This window comes from Lacerta agilis, chromosome 5 (genome assembly GCF_009819535.1).
Source record: "Lacerta agilis isolate rLacAgi1 chromosome 5, rLacAgi1.pri, whole genome shotgun sequence".
Taxonomy (NCBI): domain Eukaryota; kingdom Metazoa; phylum Chordata; class Lepidosauria; order Squamata; family Lacertidae; genus Lacerta; species Lacerta agilis.
In genome coordinates, this window is record NC_046316.1 from 40,603,832 (window position 1) to 40,626,786 (window position 22,955).

Below are 22,955 nucleotides of genomic sequence, written 5' to 3' on the forward strand. Positions count from 1 at the left end.
CTTTAAACCTAAGTCCTAATTATATAGCAAGAGTAATCACTTCTGCATTGTGAACTTTCCATTTTGCTGCATATTGATATTACAAAATTGTCTCCACTTCTCAATTCAAAGTAGCGATTTCTGCCCAGTTTACCCATTAGTCATGAATACATAGCACAGCCAATTCACAGAAGCTGCTCCATTAACAAAAGGGAGAATATTCAAATTAATTAGCATGTGATTTCTTCAGACAGGGGAAGAAGCAGTTCACACAGATCCTGCAAGCACATGACTACAAATATTTCACATTGTTCAGTAGAAGGGCCTTGTGTGCAAAAAAAAAGCTACCGTATTTCACAGCTATGCAACAAAAGGAGAAATGGTAGATGAATATGATACATATGGGTTTAGAGGGCATATGTCCTCTAAGACTGAAGATAATGGCACAATGCTGGTAGACTCCAAAGAGCTGTGTGGTCATAAAATAAACAAGCTCCTGGTTTGGTGACTCCTGAGTAGTACCATTTATTCCCATTTGCCACTCATGCAAGCTGCCTCTGTCCACTTTCCCATGATCCCTTTCTCCCCCTACTTCTCCCTACAGCCCAGGCCTTTCTTGCATATCTCCCACCCTTCAACTTCAGAGGGACTTTTTTTAGAAGATATAGCAGGCTGCAGTGGGGAGAAAGTGGGGTGGGACATTCCCTTTCTGTGACTGTCCTTGTGATGTAATTCATAATACTCAAGAAATTGCTACAAGATTTTAGAATTTATCTTTATGCTTGAAAATAAATTCAGGGTTGGGTCCCAGGTGAACCCAATTGTGATGGTGCAATTTCCTAAATGGTTTTGTACACTTGTTAGACAGATTACAGAAATCTATTATTTTGAAAGTACAGAAATCTTAACACCTGTGCATAGGGGTGGGCAGTATAAGCCTTGATGACTGCATGTACTTTGCAATACCCTTTTCTGTTGGCTACTAGCATGAGTAGCTCATGCTCAGGGACATAGGAAGGGGGGGCAGGAGGCGGGTCGCCCCAGGTGCCATCATTGAGGGGGGGTGACAAATTATCAAGGAACAATTACTGCTCTACTAGGGCAGTTCATAAAAAACTGTTTTTTGAAAATGCCTGCTCCGATAGTCTTATCTTACTACACTAGGGATTATATAGCTATATATGAAATTTCATGCATATCAGTTAATATCTTGTCCCTCCTCCACAAAAATAGCTGTTTACTTGGCCATTTTCCTATGTCGTGAAGGCAATTCAGTGGAGCAGGGTCAAGATATTAACTTATATGCATGACATTTCAGACATAGCTATATAATCCCTAGTTTAGTAAAATAAGACAATAAATATGTTGTGTATTGATTCAAGGGTTATCATATCTGTATTGCTATTGTCTGTATTCACATTAGGGGAAAGTAACTGCCTTCCTGTTCCAGAAGGAACAGCTACCATTGGTTCATTCAAGTTGCTGCATTTGGATCCTCATTCTTACTGGTTCCCACCAAAAGGCAGCTTTGTGATTGCTTGAGATTGTTCCCTCCAAAATGTATCTTTTCTAGCCAATCTTTCTGTCCCTATAAAAGTATCTCCCTCTCCTCAGTTCCCCAGTCTTGTTTGTCTGAATAAAGAGTGTTACATGAAGAAGCTGTCCTCCTTTCAGCAAGAGCTGAAATCACTTGCTGAATCACAATCCCCACGTTACAATAAAATATAAATAAAATAACACAAGCCAAAACACGTTCCATCCTGTAGATTTAAGTATCTGTCCATAGTCGCCTACTTGTTATCAGAGGCCCGGAATCCACATTCCTTTGTAAGAAAATATGAAATAACGTAAAACCATTTTGCAAGCAAAAAAGAACAAGAAAAATCAATGGGGGGGGGTGTGCGACAAATTTTTCGTACCAGGTACCACCTGACCTTCCTACGCCTCTGCTTATGCTAGAATTCTTTTTTTTAAAAACCCTATCCCCCCCAAAAAAAGGCATGGATTTGCAATCCTCATGGATTGCAAACACAAGATCTGAAGTTCTGATGCATATACATGTTCATGAACAATGTGGTGTGTAATTGTAAGATTGAACTTCTTCAAATTGCATGTTTTAAAAGCTTATACTAAAATGTAGGAGAGATTCAAGAAAGTTTGACCACAAGTAAATATCTCTTCCAGATCAACAAACAAAATATGTGGGTTCCAATAGGTCAGGGGTCAGCAAACTTTTTCAGCAAGGGGCCGGTCCACCGTCCCTCAGACCTTGTGGTGGGCCAGACTATTTTTTTTGGGGGGTGAACAAATTCCTATGCCCCACAAATAACCCAGAGATGCATTTTAAATAAAAGCACACATTCTACTCATGTAAAAACACCAGGCAGGCCCCACAAATAACCTAGAGATGCATTTTAAATAAAAGGTCACATTCTACTCATGTAAAAACATGCTGATTCCCGGACCGTCCATGGGCCGGATTGAGAAGGCTATTGGGCTGCATCCGGCCCACAGGCCTTAGGTTGCTTACCCCTGCAATAGGTGCCCTTGTGCTCCAGGAAGAGCTTTTGACCCAAGAAACAACTCAGTTAACAGGAGAAAACTTAAGAAGAATCCTGCTCAACCAGACCAAAGCCATATTTAGTGCAGCATCCTTTTTCCTACAGTGTCTAGCCATATGGAAAGTGTAAAAAATACAGTATATGACTCTTTAGTGACCTGGGATAAAGATTCATGTATTGTAGTGTATCCCCAGTACTGGTACTTGGGAAATTTTTCAGCCTGTAGGTGTCTAATATTACATCATGTAATTTTGGGCAAAGCCTGGAAATGCATCACAGATTCCCCATTCATATACACTAGCATTTTATCTCCAGTTTTCAATTTATTAATTCTTTCTGCTGAGATGACATTTCCCTTTGATGTTCCTATGGGGAGACTGAGTGCTTGAAGTCACTGTTCTCTCAGTAGCCTCTTTTGATCACATTCCTCATTGGAAGGCAAGATTCCCTTTATGCATATTGATTCCATAAGATTCCTTCAACCACATAGAGAAGAGCAACCATGACATCACTGCTCGCAGCCAATTAAATGCAGTGTTGAGGTTTGCAAAGGGGAATCAATGAAATAATAAATTTTCACTGTGTCCCCCAGTAGATGGAGCTGCTGCAAACCTTTGGCTGGTACCAGTGAGAAAAGGTAGCACAGCTAATAGTCATCTGTGCTCATGCTTTCCAAACACAAGCTCTTTTTTGGAACAGGCTTGGTTTTTTTTTTTTTTTTACAGCAATGCCTTCATAGATTTGGCAAAAAAGTCATAGCAAATTATCTCTATTTGCATATTTTCTTTTATAATAATGGTCACAAGCAAGGCTTCCTAGTGAGAAAAGGAAAGATTATAACACTGTTTCTCAGAAATTGCCTCTCAAGGACATATGTCCCAGGCACAAAGTTAACAACTAGACTGCTGTTATGCTTTCATCTTTACAATGTGTTGTGAGCTGCCTGGAAGGCTCTCTGGAGTCAAATGTCAGCACAGAAATTCCAGAATAAAATAAAGGATGCTCAAATGCAGTGAAGATTGGCTGGCACTGCACAATGTGTCCATGGGAGAGATGAGACCTATACCATATCCAGTTCCAGATCTCAAAACACTGGCTAACATTGCATCTAAAACCAATATTCAACCCAGAGAAGGTTAAGTAGGTTAGGTATGCCTAGATCTCATGTAAATGTGCATGCAATAAATCCACCATTAAACATGAAAAGCATTTATTCCAATGGGGAGTAAAACTGAAGTCAGGTAACATATCTAGTGCTGGGATGTAAGAATGCATCTTGAATGCCATCCATCACATTGCATTACTTGGAACTCCATGTAACTTGTTCATATAAGGCCTAGGCTATGTGCACATTAACATGCTGCACTTCATGAACAGCATTTGCATGTTGTTCTACACATCAGCGTGTTTGGATGTGTTTACAAGTTGCCTGTTGTCTATCAACACCACAAGTTAAAATAGGATGAGAACTGAACAGCACAATTCAACTGAGATTATAAAAATGCTGTATTTATCTCCATCTGCCCAAATGCAGGCCCCAAAAAGCCTGTCTGAAATGTCTGGCAGAAGAGGAATGTATTCTGCTGATCAGAAATGTTCAGTTAAACATAAAAGCCGGGGTGCTGAGACCAAGAAGTCCCTCTGGTGTGTCATAGCTTTTCTAACCTAATTCAAAAATTGTATAACCAAGAGGGGCTCCCTAGCTGATCATAAAATCTGAAAAGGAGAATATGGGAAGAGGCACTCCTTGAGGTAATCAGGTCCCAAGCTTGTTGAGACTTTATGCACCAAAACTAACATCTTGAATGGAGCTTGATAATGGACACATAACAAATGCCTTTGTGGATGGATGTAATCTGGTTCCACTACAAAGGCCCATCAAAACTATAGCCATTTCCTTTTGCATCAGCTGCATGGCCTGAACCATATTCCAGAGCAGCTCCACATAGAACAAATCATAATAGTCCAAATGGGAGGTTACGACCACATGGATGACCATAGCCAGGTTATCACTGTCCAGAAACGGTCATGACTGGTGACTAGGCTGTTGCTGGGGAAAGGGCAGCTTGTGCTTCTGAGGCCACTTGGATCTCAAATGACAATGCACAATCTAGAAGTACCTCCAGCAATAACAGACACTGCATCACTCTCTTGATCTTCCTCCAACTGGATGGCTGCTGCATGCCAGGACAAAAAGGGTGAGGGACAATGATGATAAAGTTGGCATTCTGCAAATGCAGCAGCAGAGCCAATTAGTGCTCCTGCCAGCAAGTTCACATCACACTAACCTCACCCACCCCCTTTTATGCTAGTATACAACAGTGACACAGCAGAAATCAGGTGGGTGGTGCGGCCCCACCATTCCATCTGCTATTGAGCCCCAGATTATGGACCCGATTCTTTAGGGAGAATGCAACCCCCTGAGAACAGATCACCTTACTATTTCTCGACCTCGGAGCCACCAAGTTTCAGCACCTTCCTCTAGTCAGGATTCAGCTACAGTTGATTGGGCCTCATCCAACCAATTACCACCTTGAATAAGACATTGACAAAAGAGCTGCACAGCTTCATCTGGTGCCAGTGGCATGGAAAGAAACGGCTGAGTATCACCCCCAGTTGCAATAATAAAATGATTTCCATTTACTCCACCATCTATTTCTCAAAGCAAACAAAAAAAAAAATACTCAGCAGTTTTAAAATCTAGGTCTTTAAAAAGTTAGATGTGCAGGCCAATCCTAAGCACATCTGCTCAGAAATTAACCCCATTGAGTTCGATGCAATACACACTTTCCTGGGAATAGGGTTGTATCAATAGTATTGTAGTTGTGAACATTGTCACACATCACCATAAATATCAAATCAACTCAAATACAAGCAGTTGTGTGTTTAGACCTTTTACCTTTCCCCAAATAAATTCACACCAGAGTCAGATATTTGGTTTGGTTTTTGGCAGAAATTTAGACCACAACTTTATTTATTACAACCAAGTGAGTGGTTGCATAGGTTTTGGTTCGACTAACTCCCTGCACCCTTGCAGGCAGCCCTGTCCCAGAGCCACGTTCATAGGACAGACAAGGATGAACACCAGGGACAGCTGCTGGAAGGAGTGCCAATCAGCCGCCCTGATGTCCCCTGGACTAAGGCGTGGGCTGGACCCCTTTCGGGGAACGCCAAACCAGTGAGTCCCTGGATTCCAATACCGGAATATCCTTCATTTGCATGATGTGCCCACGCCTATCACCTGAACCAGACCCTATCCGCAACTTACAAGTTGTGACTATTTGCTACGTGGCAGGTGAAACCCAAATGGCACCAGCCAATCAGCCAAGTGGGGAAAATTCTTGCCGTGCCCCTGCCCCAACAGCAGACGACACACGACAGCATAGCAAGGTCAAGCGCAAGCCCTAAATATAGGGAGAGGTGGGCGGGTATTCCAATGCGAAAGCCCCAAAGAGGAAGCTCAGTAGCCTCACATGGGCTTAAATAGGTCCCGCATTGCTGCTTTTTGCGACACCCCATTGGTCAGATTGCACCCCAGCAACACGGGACCAACCTATCAGGGTTTGTGGCTGATTCCAGATAACCCTCCACAACACCGGGTCAGGTGGCCAGGTCGCACCACAACACGTGCCCTCTTTCATGGAGGACATGCTTAATATTTACTACACCAGTAGTAATAATTTGTGTAACTGTAAAATGGTATGCTGTAACTTTGTTATGTTTAGAAACCAGGATAATAAAAGTTCAAGAAGAAATAGGAATAATATTCATAGCTATGGATAAATTTAGTTAATGACATGTTGCGTTATTAGAATCTTTAAAGGACATGCATGAAAATTCTAAAATTAAAGGCTTTTCATTTCCAGACATTTATCTTATGATACTAATAAACTACACAAGTGACCACAAAATGAATGCGGAAGGTATGAAAAATTCTACGATATTCAGCTTCAGTATTCACTTTGTAATAAATAGCCAATTCAAGGTGTTTGCTTTTCATTGTCAAGTGTCCTTTAGTCAATGGAGTTCTTATTAATGCTATTTTGTACTCATATGTGACATTCTCCTGAGAAACTCTATTGCACATAGAATTGATTATAACAGTTATGGAAGCACCCAAGATGAAGTTAAAACCCATGAAGACCAAAACATTTTCTGTAAAGTAAATTCTCACTGCAGTTTTCACTAATGAGTACATTCATTGTACATTTCTATACAATACTACACAGCTGTCCCTGAAAGTTGCCTTGAAGAACCTTTACTACCGACGATAAACAAGGAAGGTAACAACCAAAGCACAACAAATCATTAGATTCCAAGCTGAATCTTCAGTGGTAGCAAGTATAGATAATGCCATTTTCCCTAAACAATGGCCAACTGCCCCACACCTGATATCATATGTGACATGAGGTGTGGGGCAGGTAAGTATGTAGCTACAAAAGAACTAGCATCCTCCTGGGGAAACCCAGCCAGATGGGCGGGGTATAAATAATAAATTATTATTATAAAAAATATGATAATTGTTTTCAGCAAGCAGGACTCACTTCATCCAGCCTGAGAAAGGTTCTCCAGCTCTGGTCTAACCCTGAAACAGAACACTCTCCATGATGCTTATTAGCACAATTGATGCTTCGGAAATAGTGTCTTTCAAATTAAGCAGCAACCTGGATAATGAAAATGACAGTGGCTGTAACATACTATAAGTGGAATTGTCTGAAGTACAAATTGTGTGGCTAATGTTCCTTTCCATTCAACATCAACAGGTTGGACCCAGACTTGGTCCCTTTGAAATCAATGGGACAATTAGTCATAACTTCAGTTCAACTGATTTCAGTGGTAACTAATTTCAGCCAACTTAGTTTGGATGCAACTCAAAAGAATTATTAACAAAAAAACAAACTATAAAAGACCATTCAGGCTAATTGGAATTAAGACATGGTAACTGTAAACTATTTTCATATAACAAAAATCTGTTCTGTATTTGTGTTATGCAGTGCCACTGGAGGCTAGTTTGGGGGCTACACATTTGCTAACCACCATAGAAATGTAAAGCAAGATGACAATTTGCTGGTGAGTGAGCACATGTAAGTGCACAAGAAAAAGTCTAGCAATTATCCAATCTAAAGACATACATTTTTGTAAACTGCATATATAGTATAGTGGTACCTTGGTTTGCATACGTCTTGGTTTGCATACGTTTTGGATTACAAACACGTCAAACCCGGAAGTGCGTGTCCCGGTTTGCAACCTTTTTTTGGATTACAAACCATTTTTTTTGGATTACGAACAAATCTTTTTTGGAGGCTCCATTGGCGAAAGCACACCTTGGGTTACAACCTGTTTTGGTTTACAAACGGACCTCTGGAATGGATTATGGTTGTAAACCAAGGTACCACTGTATTATCCATTATGAGCAAAAAAAGTGATGAAAGTTATGTAGAATCATTATCAATCAAAGTCACTTGTTCAGGATTTAGTTATAGTTTTAAGTTCCAGCATCTTTGCCCTGCCTTCTCTAATCACCAAATCCATATCCAGTAGGAGGCAATCATAAATATGTATTTGAGGCAGTAAGACCCACTGGGCACAGTGGAACTTCAAAAAAATAAAAATAATGCCTGGAATTGAGTAGCTAAACATTATGCTCCTACTACCACTAGTTCATGAGATACTCCATTTCAGCAAATACACATCTGTACAATTTAATCATAAAACTTTGAAGATATGAAATGGGCTTCAGAGTCAATGCCAACCCACAATGCATGTGGGCTATTGAGCAATGTTATGCATCAATGTGTGGGAAAATTCCTGCCCAAGACCTATAGCTCATCGTATTACAGCCGGGACCATGAGATCTGATGCCTCTTATTATCTGGCTTTGAAAAGCACCAAACATTGTCAATGCCACAAAAAACAGCAACTCTTTCTGTTCCTTCCAGCCACATTATTTCTCTTTAAATTTCAACAGGAGAATGCCATGGTGACAGCCCAGTGGCGTCCCTGGGGGGGGGGGCGATGGGAGCGGAGCGCTCCCATTACCACCTCCTTCCATTCAGGTGGTGGGGTGACAGGCTGAGTCCTGGCCGTGCATGCAAGCAGGCAAGCCAGCCCGGCCGTCGTCGTGCTGAAGCAAGGCTGGCAGTGCGAGGCTTGCTTGCTCAGCCAGCGATTTGTTATTCCTGCCGCAGGAATAACAAATCGCCGGCCGAGCAAGCAAGTCTCACACGGCCAGCCTCGCCTCAGTGCGGCGGCGGCCGGGCAGGCTTGCCTGCTCGCACGTGCTTCTTCCTTCAGGGCCGGCCCGGAAGGAAGAAGCGGAGTGCCACTATTACCACCCCCTTCCATTCAGGAGGTGGGGTGACAGGCTGAGCCCCGTGCCGCGTGAGTGAGCGGGCAAGCTAGCCCGGCCGCCACTGCGCTGAGCCTGGGGGGGAGGGTGACACTTGGCACCCCCCCCCATGACTCCCAAGCCGCCGCCTGGCATCCCTTCCATGGCGGCTGCTCACGTGGCAACTTATAAAGCTGCAGCGCGTGAGCAGCCGCTGCGGAATGGGTGCCTGCTGTTATCCTGGGTGGACTGCGCATGCTCAGTCCAACCAGATGCCGTGCATGCACCGTGACGTCACGACGCATATGTTGTGACGTCACGACGCGTGCGCCCCACCCCGCCCTCAGGGGGTGCTGCTTCGCTTGCCACTGCCAGCAGCCAAGCGGCTTGGAACGCCACTGGGTGAGGCAGATGTTTACCTGAACAGTTGGCAAGAAATTTTGATTTACTTGACAAATATATTGACCAATTCAACATTTCTATCCATCTTTCACATCTAAACTGGAATACAGATAAATTATACTATAGAATTTCCTATTTCCTATTATGCTTTGCGTGACAATGTGACTGTAAAGTATAATCGCTAAGAGACTGAACTGTAAGTCAGAATGTCTCTGGTTTGAACAAGCCCAATAGGTAGCCCTACATAAACTACTCTCTTTCGATTGTCATCATCATCTGGATAATAATACTGACCCACCTTAGAGAGTTGTTGCAAGAATTACAATAAAATATGTATGTGAGGTAGAGATTAGCACCTTTTTCCTCTCAAAAGCTTCCAACCACTACAGCTCCTTTAAACAATAGTAAGAACAACAACTTAGATTTAATATTCATGTGACTGACAATACGATCCTATCCTACATGTGTCTTAGAAGTAGTGATGAGGGAGAAATTCAATTCAGTTTGCATTTAAAGGTGAATTGACCATTATATTTACAAACTAAAACAAAGATATCCTTCGAAATTCTTTGAATTTTGCAGTGCAATTCTCCAGCCCACTAAGCTAAGTAATTTGTATAAAATGTATATATTGAGGTAAAGTATGCATAAAAATGAATACATTTGGGAAAATGACACACACAAGCATTATACTGAGGGAAATTGCAGACAAAAATATGTATATTAGAACAACTTCACATTAAAATCATGATGAATTTTCATGAGGACTTTAAAACAACAACCCCAAACCAATGTGGAAATGTTTAAAATGACAGATTCACCCATGTCTACTCAGAAGTAAACCCCATTGAGTTTACTGTGACTTATTGTCATGAACTGGCAGGACACTGAGGAAGGGAAATAGGATCCTGGTGAGGTGTATGATTGGTACACACCGGGGCAAAATAAAGATGGGAAGGGGTGGTTGGGGACTTAGGAGGTACTCAAGGGACATCAGAGGATGATGAAGGGGCAGCTGAAAGTTCATGGGAGCCAGGGGAAGTGGACACATCACCATAACCAGAAATGCCCCCGTCTTCGTGAACACGGCAGGGTGTGAGGCACTGTGAACTGTGGGATGTGCACTTTAAGAGATTGAGGCAGGAGAGAAACCCAGCCCAGCTCACTAGTTGATCAGGTGAAGATGATGAGACATGTTAGGTCTGGGAGAAGGTTTGTGGCCTCTCAGCAGGATTTGGCTCAGGCAGGTGAGGATCACATGCTTCGTTAAGAGCAGAGACACAGCTACTTGTGGGAACAAGCTCAGGTGTGTCAAGGAAGATTTGGAGGGAAAACAAGAGAAGCGAGGTAGAGACTCTGTCTGCTCAACTTTCACTATTGATAGACCGTGGCTTGACTGCTTTAGTAACTCCTCTGGGCTGTGATTTAGGGACTGACCCTCAGATTCCAGCCCTGGAACCTTTTCAGAGATGGGAGCCTGGCCTTACGGTTTGATTTCAAACCTTCCCCATTACATTGGACATGAAGCTGTATTTGACCACTGGACTGTCTGACTTTTCTCTGGTGTTGCCCTTGGGATGTGAATTATCAGACTTACCTCAGAATACGCTGGGGTTTGGGACACTTATTCCCAGGTGTTTATATATTTGCAGCCTAATTGTCACATGTAGTTTGATGCTTTGCCATGTGTCTCACATGGGTGGTGTGTGGGTGGGTGGTTGTGTGGGTGGGTGTAATTGAAAATAACTTTTTCAAACTGAGTAACATACATTGTAAGCTATGTGACATATGTCAAACATATATTACATCAGGGCGTTTTTGAGTAAATAACTAGCCCCCAGAATAATCCTCCTTCACAGGGTTGTTGTGAGGATGAAATAAGACACACTGACTGGAATATGTTAGGTATCTTGGAGGAAAGATGGAATATCAGTGTGGCCATGTTTTAAAAAAACATGCTGAAGGAAAAATAAACCTATATTCGTACCTTTGAATAATTGCTGAAATGGTTTCTATCACAAAACAAAAATTTGTTTGAGTTTCCAACCGGATCTATGAATACTTTTTTGCAGCTGATCCTAGTACAATGTGCTACATGATTGAAAACAGCCCCTGAAAGCTATAGAATGTGTTATAATAGTGGACTGCTGTGAAAGAGGCAGAGAATGGAACATAAACTCTCTCCTAGCCAAACAACTTAAATTGATCCTTCAGTGCAGTCTGGATTTGAACTCTGAAAATCAGCTTGCAAGGCTGAGCTGGGTTTACATCACTGATATTGATGAGTCAAACAATGAAGTGTGTCAAACTCAACCCATTAACTGGCAGAGGCTAACAACACAGTGCTTACTAATATGCACAACAGTCCCCTCCACTTTTCTTTTTTTAAGGAAGCAAATTAGAAGCAGCATAGAGGGAGGGAATGTTTAACCCTTTACATACCTGCAGTTTCTCTACACCACATCATCCAGAGCCAGCAGCATTGTGACATTTAAAATGGATGTCTTGCAAAAACACATTTACAGCACAATCCCAATCATGTCCACTCAAAAGCAAGTCCTATTTAATTCAATGGGGTGTAAAGGTAAAGCTAAAGGTACCCCTGACAGGTCCAGTCGCAGATGACTCTGGGGTTGCGGCGCTCATCTCGCTCTATAGGCCGAGGGAGCCGGTGTTTGTCCGCATACAGTTTTTCCGGGTCATGTGGCCAGCATGACTAAGCCTCTTCTGGCAAACCAGAGCAGCGCATGGAAACGCCGTTTACCTTCCCCCCAGAGTGGTACCTATTTATCTACTTGCACTTTGACGTGCTTTTGAACTGCTAGGTGGGCAGGAGGTGGGACCGACCAATGGGAGCTCACCCCATCGTGGGGATTCGAACCGCTGACCTTCAGCTCCACACAAAAATCAGGTTTGCAGGCTAATTATTTTGGAGAGGCCTCAGCCAGTGTTTCTGCTGGGATACTGGATATATAGGGAAGGGATGCTGTCTTTATGCTCCTGACATCTGATGTTATTACAACTGCAGGTCCAAGATTTTCCATCAAGACACAAGGGTGTAAATTCATTCTTTCACCTGCAACAATCAACACTTAATAATTCCTTGCCTTGTTAAATGGAATCTTAATTACTACCATTAAGCAAGAACTTTCCACCACTTACCTTTCCCCAGCACAATATGTGTATGAAAGCTTCTGTGGAGAGATGAAATAGAAAAAATATATTCTGTTGAAATCCAAGAAGGTGTTTTGATTAATCAGCTCATAAGTGACTTACAAGGATGGTAGAATCTTCATGCACTCTTTTTTTCCTTAGAACAAATTAGCACTTATGCCCATAAAAGAACTGGATTCTTCTGAAATTACAGTGGAAACAGAAGGAAAAGCTACACTTAGTGTGTAATCCACTGATAAAGACATAAAAAAGAGATCATGGAGCTAAAGAAAATTATATGCACCTAAAAAGGGGAGAAATAGTAATTAGAAATATCAGCTTGTAGGAACTGAAGTGATGGGTTGGGTTTTTTTTTCTTATTCTGCGTATAGATCGGAGTATTTGAACTATACAGTTAGAATAGGGTGTAAGCTCACACCAATATGGGCCACTTATTTGTCATTAATGTAAATGAAACACAAGTTTTCCTACAGGAAAGGATCACAATATAAGGATTCTCAAATGCAGCTAGGGAGGATTCATCAAACCAGCGTTTAGGATTTTATGGTTTCCTTTTTTAAAAAAAAGTAAAGGGGAAGCACTTTGCATTTCTTGAACATAATCAAACATAAAGAGCATCATACTAACAGACATAGCACAATGGCTTCCAAGATATGGGGATGGTAAAACTAAAACGGAAGGCAAGGCAAACAACTGCACAGTATTTAATGATGCCCTCTAATGTCCAGGGAAGGGCCAATGCAAGGAAACAAATTGTTCATTTATAGAGCAACACTTGATTAGCCCCTAGCACCATGAATAATCAATTCCACCACTTAAGGAGCACAAATTTTCTATAGTCTCCACTTCTTGGGTCAGAGAAGGCAGTGGAACAGTCCAGGGGAGGAGCTTACAGCTAAATAAGCAGCTACCCAATTCTTAGGACACATTCTTGTTGTTGTTCAGTCGTTCAGTCGTGTCCGACTCTTCGTGACCCCATGGACCAGAGCACGCCAGGCACGCCTATCCTTCACTGCCTCTCGCAGTTTGGCCAAACTCATGTTAGTAGCTTCGAGAACACTGTCCAACCATCTCATCCTCTGTCGTCCCCTTCTCCTTGTGCCCTCCATCTTTCCCAACATCAGGGTCTTTTCCAGGGAGTCTTCTCTTCTCATGAGGTGGCCAAAGTACTGGAGCCTCAACTTCAGGATCTGTCCTTCTAGTGAGCACTCAGGGCCGATTTCCTTGAGAATGGATAGGTTTGATCTTCTTGCAGTCCATGGGACTCTCAAGAGTCTCCTCCAGCACCATAATTCAAAAGCATCAATTCAGGCAACATTAACCTGGCTCAAAGCCTCAGAACAATGGTATGAGTACAACCTCTCCTGTGCCCACATACTTTGAGCTGTGCCAAAGAAAATCTGGCAGCACAGCCATACCCCACAGCCAGTAAGCCTTGGGATTCAGTGAAACATCAGGCCTTAAGGAGCTTTCCATCCCAGTATAGTCTATGCTTCAACACCAACTCTCAGGGTGTCTTTTTCTTGTGACCTAGCTAGAGTTGAACCACATGATCAGGCTTACTCAAATCAGTAAAGCAGGTTAAAAAGACCACAACAACTGACCAGTTTTCCCCAGCACAATTTATTGTCTTTCATACTGCATACATTTCCTAAGCAGCAGCAATTAAAACCTATGCATGCACACAGTCTGTTTAATGTGCACAGATAAATTTTTATCTTGAATCCAGCTGTATGTAATGCTTCTCACTTGTAAATGAAGCATACTAGAATGTAGATTAATGACACTGTTGAAGCAATTTTGGTCATGCAACTATTCTAACTGTTGTTTCTAATAATAATTTTAAAAACATGTACATAACTATTTTCTCTCTTGAAGCATAAATATTTTTGAATGTCCTAGCACCTAGAGTAGCGGTGCCCTTCAGAGGTTTTGGGCCACAACCTCCATCAGCTCCAGCCACACTGGCCAGTGGTCAGGGATGATGGGAGTTTCAGTCCACAGCATCTGAAAGGCACCCTATTGGCTATCCCTGACATAAGGAATCTATTGTTGGTACAGAATATTGGTTGGCAAATTGTGTGATGCAATGCATGATAGGGACTGCTGCCTAAGTGGTGGTGTTTTGTTTTTTTGTTTGGCTTTATTCTAATTTCCTTTTGGGCAAACACTGAAGCTTCCAAGCTAAAGGCAGCTTCACATTTTGCATGACAATGCAGGTACCTGTGCTTGGCATGGAGTGTATGGGGATTTAGGGGAGAGGCAGTGCCTCTGGTGGGGGGACATGTCATGGTCCCAGTAGCATAGAAGTAGGGGTGGTTGACCAATCGAGGCTTCGCTGCTCAAGCCGCTCGACAAAAAGGAAAAATGGCTTACATACAGGGATTTACTGAGAGATGGAGATAAATGGAAATTAAAAGATGATGATGAAATAAAAGGATATGTTCAGAGTTGGTTACATTACAGACAATTAAATGAAATGTTCAAGGAAGATAATAAAAAAGGGTTCAGTTACACAACTTCGAGATTCCAAAAAGAGGTGGTAGAGGGAAAGGAGAAATTGTTGAAAAAAGCTTATAGTATTTTGTTAGAATGGGAAACGAAAGAGGAGGAGGTTAAATCAGTAATGATTAAATGGGCACAAGATTTTGGACATAATATACAATTTGAAGATTGGGAAAGGTTGTGGAAAGTAAATTTGAAGCTTACAGATTGTTCTTTATTGAAGAAAAATTATATGAAAATTATGTATAGAATGGTACATTATGCCAGTCAAAATGGTGAACATGTATAAAATCGGGACAAGTATATTTTGGAAGTGTAAAGAAAAAGATGGGACCTTTTATCACATGTGGTGGGAATGCAGAGAGGTGAAAAAATATTGGGAAATGATTTATAATGAACTGAAAAAAATGTTAAAAATGACATTTATCAAAAGACCAGAAGCATTCCTATTAGGGATTTTAGGACAAGATATTCCAAAGAAATTGAAAAATTTATTTATGTACGCTACAACTGCGGCAAGAGTTTTGTTAGCACAATGATGGAAGAAGGAAGAATTACCAACAAAAGAACAATGGCAAGAAAAATTGAGTTATGCGGTACTGGCAAAATTAACAAATAAACTGTGAAAAGGACAATCGGGATTTTAAAGAAGACTGGGAATTATTTACAAATTATTTGAAGAAACAACAAACAGATCTAGACTCGCTGGCAGGATTCGAATAAACATACACAAATTTTATTAACAATTAAGGAACAACATGAGAACAAAATTTTGAAAGGACAATATGCAGAAAGAATATTTGATTAATAAAGCAGTTATGGAAGCTGGGGGAAGTCCTAGGGGGGAGGGGGAGGGAGGGAGGAAAAGGAGGAAATGTATGGAATTGTATTTTTTAACAATCTGTATAGAACTTAAAAGCTTTTCAATAAATATATATATATATTTAAAAAGAAGTAGGGGTGGTTGCCCCCTGTGCAAAATTGTTAGGGGACGCAAAATTTCAACATCTGGTGCTGCCTCAATATAGCGGTGTGGTTCTGTCGCTGGGCTCCATTGAAAACAGCTTCTCCCTATGAAGCAGAAAGTGCGATCTCGTGGGTGACGTGGACACCATTAGGCAGTTGAATGTGCATGTGTGCCTACTCCGTCTGTTTCAGTGTAAACAAATGTACAATGATGCATGCTGGAGCAAAAAATATTAATTTCACATATATAGGCTTACTCATGGAGTTGGAACTGGCGGTGACTGCCCAGGATTGAGACTGGCAGTGTCATAGGAGACAGCTTGATGAAGACGTTGACAGTGTGCAGCAGCTGTGAAAAAGGCAAATTCCATGCTAGAGATCATTAGGAAATGAATTGAAAATAAAACTGCTGATATCATAATGCCTTTATCCAAATCTATGGTGCAACTGCATTTGAGATGCTGTGCAGTTCTGGTCCCCTCACTTCAAAAATATTAGAATGTTGGGAAATGTTCAGAAAAGACAAAAAGAAAGAAAAACACATATAAAGAGAATGGAGCAACTCCCCTATGAAGAAAGGTTGCAGCATTTGGAACTTTTTGGGTTAGAGAAAATGTGAGAAAGGGGTGGTGACCTGATAGAAGTTCATAAGATTTTGCATGGCATGGAGAAAATGGAAACAAAGAAATGTATGATCCAGCAGGCTCTTTTTTGTTCTAGTCCAGTGTACAAAAGAGAAGGCTACACCACAATGAACTGGAAGCCCAGTTCTGCTCATATAGTTTGATTGGCTTTAATCCCATGTGCACTTGTTATCCAAACCCAGGTAGACTGAGAATCTAGGACAGGCTCAGTATATCTTTATGTGACTCACAACTGAACAATTAGCAGTTTCATTATGGGGAAGGCTTGCTCAAATTCTTGTGAACAATTCTTTCCTTTTTATGGAAAAAAGGTCCAAGGTATCATAAAAGAGATACCATTAAAAGAGATACCTTTAAAGGATCAGATCATTATGTTTTCATCCAGTTGCATTCATTTAAACTAATTTTCTTGCTCATTTAAGTGTAAGGTTTAATGTATTATATTGTTAGACGGTTCCTCTACATATAAAAACATGGATGCTCCCACCCCCAACCATATCAAAATACATTTAATGCTTATCAGACATATTATAAAATGGAACAGATAATTCAGTGTTTTAAATTGGTTATCTTCCCAACTGAAGCTACAGTCTTATACACAATTATATATCTTAAGTAGTAAGTTGTACTTAACAGAATTTACTTCTGAGTATTAAAGCTTACTTTTTATACATAGTGAAGCATGTTTTCTGAAATTGGGGAAAGACCTGTTTTTCTTTTCTTTGTATGCACTGGATTTATTACAAATAAGCTTTCACACAAAAAAATTAAATGAGATCTGCAAACTAGTACCAAAGAGCAAGGCCTTGAAGAAAAATGACATTCAGTGGATATACACAGAGGAATCCTTGCAAATTTCACAAAGAGATAGAACAAACATAGGGCATTGTTCTGCCAGCAGAGAATATCCACAAGGTCTAACAGTTGATAGAGGAGCTTAGTCAACAGAGCTAGCAGATTAATCTGCACATAATGAAGACTATGTTCAGCAGGCATATGGAAGAAAAGCTCTATTCTTGACAATGGAAACACTGTTGGGGAAAATAGAGTGAAGGGAGGAAGCTGTATTGATTGGGAGTACTCAATCGAACCATACATGAAGAAAAACCATGGGTACTGAGGAGAATACTTGCCTTCACTTTGGATAAGATGCAAATTAGGAACCTATTTAACCCTTTCACTTGACCATTCCCCTAACAAAAAGCAATGGAAGTCCAACTGAAAGGAGTTCTTCGTTCCTCAATTACCAAAGTGACCTCTTCACTCTCGTATATCTTCAGTCACTGTGAAATATGAATTGCAAAAAAAACTGAGGAAAGTGTGCCATTTCTTTTGGTATTTTGTTTCTGACTCTAGCCTTTGATCTCCACAGCACCGTGGTTCAGACAATCTGTAGGAATATCACTAAATCAAGTTACTTTGTTATATTTTACTTCAGCCATTTGTCAGCATATGCCATAAAAATTTTAGCTTTCTCTCTTGATCTTTATCAGAGAGTGCTGTTTCTCTTTGATGTCTTCCTCCTTATTTGACATTTGGGGTCTGGTTTCCTATTTAATTATCTAGCTCTCTCCTGCTATTTTAGTTGAAAAGTTCACTCCAGTATTTTATTCCCATGTTGTTGTATTCAGAACTTCATGCTGTGGTAGAGTAAGAGCCCATGACAGTTTTGTTTACCTGATAAGGTACATATTTCTCAGTCATTATGACATGGCTTTTTGTACATCTATATATACAATGCGCCGCATGAAGCCACAAGGACATTTAGACCCCTCCAAAATATGGCTGCTCCACCACAACAGATACATGATTGAAAACAACAATTTTTTAAATAGAAATCTGCCCAGCACCAAAAAATATAAAACACAATTGACACAATTGTGGTTAGCTTACCTAAATAACTTCAAAATCCACTGGCTCCCACCTATCTTCTGTTTATGCCAACATGTTGCAGCTGAAACCAATGCTAATTTGTGTGGAAATGTGTCCTAAGATCTATGACACTTCTTACAGTAAATGTCCTATGACATTTATTACAGTAGAATCCTTTACACGCAATGTCATTTGCTCATCTAATTAGGTACAACATGGATTAAATGGGTCTCATATTGTGTTCAAATCTATCTCTCACACTCTCTCACACATCAAACTAACTTTTAGCCAAATCTAGGTAGGCTGTGTCTTACATTCCAGTCTGGCTTTAGGCAAAAGTAGTGAAATGACCTTTTAGAGTGAATAGTTCCCACATATAGGGTGGTATTTCCTGATGGCTCATCCCATGCCCCACCCCCACCCCCGGCTCCTGAAGGCTGGGGGTGGGGAGGAACTCCAGAGAGCATGGCATGTGGTGTGGGAGCTGGCTCAAAAGGGAAAATTTAAACAAATCAAGGGACCTAGAGTGTTTGATTAGGACCTGGGATAACAGTTCAAATCCCCATTAAGGCATGAAGCTTACAGTACTTGGAGACCTTGGGCCAGCCTGTTTCTTCGCCTCACCTACCTCGCAGGCTTGTTGTGAGGATAAAGTGGGAAGTGGGGAGACCTATGCACAAAATCCTCAGCTCCTTGGAGGGAGGGAAAGTGGGATATAAATGTAATAATGAATGAACTACACCTTTGGATCTGCACCCATGTTTCTTTATGTGGCATCCCTGTGACCTCTCCTAGACAATGACAGTTCTCTTTCTCAAGCTCTGGGAGGAAGACCTTTCATCGCCTACAGACAGCCACCCAATCTTAAACTACTCCTCACCCGCAATAATACAACAACAGGACTTAACATGGACACTGGTACCAGAGCCTGCAATTAACCCAGATGCCAACTAGGACAACACCATTACTGGCCCCAACAACATCAAACATACCATCTCAGGACTATTTAATTGCTCATCTTCTAACATTGTGTATGCCATCAAATGCCAAGAGTGCCCTTCAGCTCTCTATATTGGATAAACAGGCCAAACCCTACGCCAAAGGATAAATGGACATAAATCTGATATCAGGAATCACAAGACAGAGAAACCAGTAGGAGAACACTTCAGTCTCCCAGGACATTCTGTATAAGATCTCAAAGTAGCTGTCTTACTACAAAGGAATTTCAAAAATAGACTGGAAAGAGAAGTTGCTGAATTGCAACTAATTACCAAACTTAAAACCATGAAGAGACCTGGTCTGAACAAAGACATTGGATTCTTATCTCATTATACATGACAAAGCTATCTTTAGCCATCTCACCCCTTGCCTTTTCCTGTAAGACCAATTGCAGTCATTAACAGTCATCAACAGGTTTTCCACACCTATCAGCCAATCACCCATTCCCACCACCCTTCTGAGTAATACCCCTCCCCACTCTCTCACTATATATAAGGGTCTGGTGACTTTTGCTTCAGTGTATCTGAAGAAGTGCACACGAAAGCTCATACCAAGAACAAACTTAGTTGGTCTCTAAGGTGCTACTGGAAGGAATTTTTTTATTTTTTATTTTGTTTTGACTATGGCAGACCAACACGGCTACCTACCAGTCTCTTAACCTTAGAATAAGATGTCACGACAGGGATGAATTCAGAAAGATTTACTTCCCTACATTTAATTACTTTTTATTTTAATGGAGACAAGGTATTACTTCCCTCTCAGACTTCTCCATGCCTGAAAATATCAATTTGCAGAAATCCTTGCAAATGATGCTGCAGCTTCCAGAGAGGCAAACCTATTACTTGGTGAACTTGTAAGATAATTCCGGTATCTGTGGAAATGGAAGGCTTTTCCTGTTTGATCTCTAAGGAGCATGCTTGCATCTATGCCCACTAGATGTTGTGTGGTTTTGTTTGTTAAAAAAAAAAACCACCAGCATTCCATACCATTTAGAATCTCTCTTTAATGTTAGTAAGTTGTTGGAGGAGGGAAACCAGTACAATGAACTTTATTATTTTTACAAAATTTTGCAAGTGGGTGGGGGGTGAACGACATCTGTCAGTGTGGCGAGACAAAGGAACTAATTTGTGCTATACTAGCAGCGTGGGGAGGAGGGAGAAGCATGATGTAGCTATAATGAGAAACTGAAAGATTGACATGAAAAAGATGGGACAGGCAGGAGAATATAAATAGTAGCGGCAGCTTGTTTGTAACTTTCATTTTTAGGTGGGGATGATTGACACATGGATGGGCTGGATGAAGGTAACCTCCCTGATCTTTAGCTTGTGGGTCATATGGAAAAAAACTTTGAGAAAATACTCTCAACATGTAGATGTCAGCATGAGTGACAGCTGCATGTGAGGTGAATTGCATTTACTTGCTTTTTTGCATGCATCACTTCACAGAAATGATGGCTGCCATTTGAACAAAAAGACATCCTTCTCGGCCAGGGTCAAGAAGCTGACAAAGCCCACCCATTAATAGAAAACACTGTCATTTAAAATAAAATGCTGTGGGGATAACTTTTTAAAAAACCTATTGGCTGGCATAGGAAACTCTCGGTTTGTGAATGTGAATTACTATATACCATTCCAGTATTAATGCACAGCACAGCGTGTGGCACAATTGTCATCTGTAACAGTATCTATAGAATGCCATATGGCTGACAGCATGTTCTACACATGTCAGGGCTCTTCTATTTCCTAGCTATCTACATCTTATTTGCTTCTGTCTAATTATCTTCTCTGGAAGGAGAGGAAGGAAAGGAAGTCAGTGAGAATATTAAGAGCAAGAGAGCAAGCGACAAATTCTATTCAATGACTTTATTTTAGCATTTTCTGAATTTTTTTAAAGAGAAGCCCCCTGAAATTCTCTTCTGAAATTCCTTTCTGATTAGTTAATAACTGCCACTTTCTGACAGCTGATCACAATCTGAAAATACCACACTCTGAAAATATCACACACGTTCCCCATTTTCTGCAGTTTTACTCTGGGTCATTTCTTAGTTGCTGAAAAACATGCGCTCCGTATCATGTCTGCCAGAGATCTCTGCTGTACATGCAGCAGTAAAGGTAATTGTGACAAGAAACAATAGTGAACAAAGGGTTTATTGAAATTTAGTTCAACCTACTACTCAAAACTATTTTGTTCTTTAGATGCTGGCTGAGTTGCCCAGCTGGAAATGTGTGTCCAAATGTAGAAATGCTTTCTTTCAAAAATCCATAAAAGCTTCAAATAAACTGTACTTGTACTAGTGTATAAAACGGTTTGCTCAATTTTAACTTAACTTTGGTATTACCCTCCCAAATTTCACCCAAGGATGCACAACACTTGATCCCACATCATTTGTTTACTCAACACTTGGTATATCCCATGTCCTCCTTGAGTTCTTCCCATAGGCATCTGGTTGGACCTGTGGGAAATGGGTTGCTGCACTAGACAGGCCATTGGTCTGATCCTGCAAGTCTTCTTTCATTATTAATCAAACATGTGCTCTGTCTCCATGAAAAGTATTGCCTCGGAGCTGATACTGGATGAGAAACAAATCATGGCTCATTCACACATGCATGCCACCCTTTGATGCTGCATGTGTGGATGAACCCTAAGGCTTTGCATTTCTGGAAGGGATGCTAGTATTAATTTCCAATATATTTTCTTCATAAGTTGCTGAATAGGATATGCTCCTCAGTGATTAAGTGGGAAAAGTACTTAATTATGACATCACTTAATTACAAACTACATCCTATAGCTTGACCACACATTGCCAGCACCAGGTGGCAGGCTACGGGACAGTTGGGAGGAGCAGCAGATCTGGGCCCCAAGAAGCATGCCACTTACCACCACTGGTGCTTGTCACCCGCTGCTGCTGCCGCTGCCACCTACTTCTCCCTGCCCTCCATTTTTCTCTCCCCCGCCTTCATTGTGCCGTAGCTTCCCCAGGCCTCCTCCAGTTGCCTCAGGTGGAGGCAGTAGAGGAGCAAGCTTCAGCAGCAGTGACAGGTGCCATTTTCTATTTTGCCTCAAGTGGCAAAACATCCCAGGCGGGCCCTGCACATGATTTGTACTGTTGGTCATATCAAGCGCTTTCTACTATGTTGCAGTTGATGAATTTCATTCACACACACACACACACACAATGTGTTAAATATCTTTAGCCATACTTTCCCATAAGCTAGGGTTCTTTTGCCTAAGTGCCGTGTTAATTATGCATAGAAAGCATGTTTCACATACTGTGGTGTGAAACTTGTTTCTCCAAACAGAAAGAATTCTCCTTCCAAACCTTTCCCTGAACAAATTTAATTTTCACATCAGAGGTGTTTGCAGCTCCAAAAGGGACTTAGTGCAGCCGGGCAGAAACAGAAACGTGTCTAATACAGAAAATATGATACCATTATAAACCCAAGGAGTAGCTTCTGGTTTGTTTGTTTTTTTGGTTGTTTTTTTTTAAACAGGATGAACAAATTTTGTTCTCTTTTATCTGTATGC